Below are 2,978 nucleotides of genomic sequence, written 5' to 3'. Positions count from 1 at the left end.
TCCCCAGGTGGAAGATTTACAAGGTGACTGCACCTTCAAGGACCCGCTGATAGCGCGAGAATGGCTTGAGCAGCGCCGCCTCCCTGCAGGTTGCGCCACCATGGAGAGCTTGACTAATGAGGAGCTTGTCACCTCTCTCTGCCTGGACTTGACCTTGGTGGGTTTTTCAAGCCTAACTTTCTTTCTTTTCTTTTTTTTTGGCATTTCTGATGCCTTGTGCTCGCCTTTTCAGGTCGTTTCCAAGGTTGCTGATACTGCTCAACGGTTGGAGAAGTATCACAACCTTTACTTTTAGGAGAAGAATGTCCGCAAGGTTACAGAGGCCCAGATACTGGACCTGTCTAAGGACTATTCAGCATTGGAGGTCAAGGCCCGGGACTATAAGGGGATGTTCTCCGCTCTAACCGAAAGGAAGGGCATTTTGGAGGAGGAAGCCATTACTGCGGCCAAAAGAATCAAGGCCTTAGAGAAGGAGTTGGAAGATCTCTGGGCAAGCAGGGATGCGATCCGAGTCTAGGCTGTGGAGGACTTCAAGCAATCTCCCTAGCTTGTGGCCTATGTCAAAGGGAAGTCGCAGGAGGCGTATGATTTCGGTGTTAGCAACACCGTTGAGTACGTCCTCAACGAGGATCCAAAATTGAACTTTGATAAATTTGATACGTACGTCCCTCCTCTGACAAAGTCCCTGGTTCAGGCTGTTCCCAACAAGGTCATCCCCAAAGCCCAAGACTAGGATCGCACTGCCGGTCCATGACCCCCTTCTCTTTTTGTTTTTTGTAATAATGGGCCAATTTTTTGGGCCTTGTAAAAACTTTCAAGTAATGAAGCTTTCATTTCTCTCATTCTTGTGTTCTTTATTTTTTACCGTTCTTCTATTCCCTTTAGTGAGCAATCTATTGTGCCACTTAGAGGTTTTCATACTGACCCACGAGGTCGGTCTTTTTTGCCCCTCGGGGACTTTCATATTGACTCATCAGGGGTCGGTCTTTTATGCCCCTTGGGGACTTTCGTGCCGACTCATGAGGTCGGTCTTTTATGCCCCTTGGGAACTTTCATGCCGACTTACGAGGTCGGTCTTTTGTGCAAAGATCTGGACTAGTAGCTTGTGAATAATAGGGAGATGAACATGAGACTTCATTGTGAATATTCCACGACATACATAGGCCAAAAGAATATTCCACGACATGCATAGGCCAAAAAGCATGAACATGAATTTTTTATTGATAAATTTTTTTCAAATTCTCAGAGTTCCAAGGTTGGGATATTTTCTTGCCCCCTGGAGTCTTCAAGCGGTACATGTCTAGGCGTATTTTCTTGGAGATGACATGCAGGCCTTCCCAGTTGGCAGACAGCTTGCCTTCTTTTTTGCTGTTGTGAAGCTCTTGCTTTCCTTAGGACTAGGTCTCGAGCTCTGAACAACCGTTCCTTCACTTTGGAGTTGAAGTAACAGGCCGTTCTCTGTTGATAGGCCACGTTCCTCATCGGGGTGCTTTCCCTGACTTCATCCAAAAAGTCTAGATTCCCTCGTAACCCGTCTTGATACGTTCTCTCGTTGAAGTTGAGAACTCTGTGTAACCCGACCAATACTTCCATTGGTGCCAAGGCTATTGTTCTGTATGTTAATCGGAACGGGCTCTCGCCCGTTGGTGTACAAGTTCAATACGACCACAGTGCACTCAATAGCTCGTCCAGCCACTTTCCTTTAGCCTCGATCAACCTTCGCTTTATCCCTGCTAGAAGTTTGTGGTTCGTGACTACGACTTGTCCATTCGCATGTGGGTAGGCTACTGCAATGGGCCTGAAATATATATTGTAGTGCACACAAAATTGCCTGAACTCGAGGTTATTGAATTGCATCCCATTGTCGGTGATGAGCACTTGAGGTAACCCGAACCAATAAATTATCTTGTCCCTGAAGAGCTTCTCCATTTGTTTTTCTGTGATTTTTTCCAAGGACTTGGCCTCTACCTACTTTGTGAAGTAATCTATCGTGACCACCAAGTATTTTCTTCCCCCTGAGGCTAGGGTGAAGTCACCGAGTATGTCCATTCCCCACATAGCAAACGGTATGGGGCTGAGGATGGAAGTCAATTGTGTCGCAAACTGATGAGGAATTGGTACGAACTTCTGGCACTACTCGCACGTCCTGATGTATTGAATCGCGTCCTGTTGTATTCTTGGCCAATAGAAGCCCAGTTGAACTACCCTGTATGCTAAGGCATTCCCCCCCAGATGACTTCCACATATTCCTTCGTGAACTTCGACCAGGGTGTATTGGGCATGACCCGGTGTCAGGCACTTGAGTAGGGGCGTGGTAACCGACCTTTTATACAATTGTCCATCAATCAAAGTGTATCTGGACGCCCTTCCTCTAATCTTTCTGGCCTCCATTCGATCCTCTAGGAGTATGTTATCTCGGAGGTAGCTCACTATCGGGTCCATCCAACTCAGCTCCGTGTCAATTTGGGCGACCTCGTCCTCTTTCTCCTTGTGGGTTGGCTCGGCTACTCTCTCCACGTAGACTGCTCCGCCCATTTGGGATAGGTCATCATTGGATAGCCGGGACAACGTGTCCACCACTGTGTTTTCTATGCACAATATTCTTTGTATGATAGACGTTCTAAGTGTCGCGATCAGGGTCCGGGCCTTTTCCAGGTAGGTGCTCATCCGTTCATCCTTGGCCTCGTATTCACCATTCACCTGATTGATGACCAGTTGTGAGTCACTTTTCACGACCAGTCCTTCAATCTGGATGGCTCAGGCTACTTTCAACCCGACAATCAATGCCTCATACTCGGCCTTATTATTCGATGCTGGGAAATCGAAGCGTAGCGCGTACTGTATTTTGAAACCTTCTGGGCTAGTTAGTATAAAGCCAGCTCCGCTCCCCCCTAAGATGCTCGAACCATCCATGAACATCGCCCATGATGCCCTTGGCTTGGTCTCATCTTTAACTTCTTCTTCTTGCTCATGCTCGT

Source organism: Telopea speciosissima, chromosome 5 (genome assembly GCF_018873765.1).
Source record: "Telopea speciosissima isolate NSW1024214 ecotype Mountain lineage chromosome 5, Tspe_v1, whole genome shotgun sequence".
NCBI classification, from domain to species: domain Eukaryota; kingdom Viridiplantae; phylum Streptophyta; class Magnoliopsida; order Proteales; family Proteaceae; genus Telopea; species Telopea speciosissima.
This window is presented reverse-complemented; position numbering follows the sequence as displayed.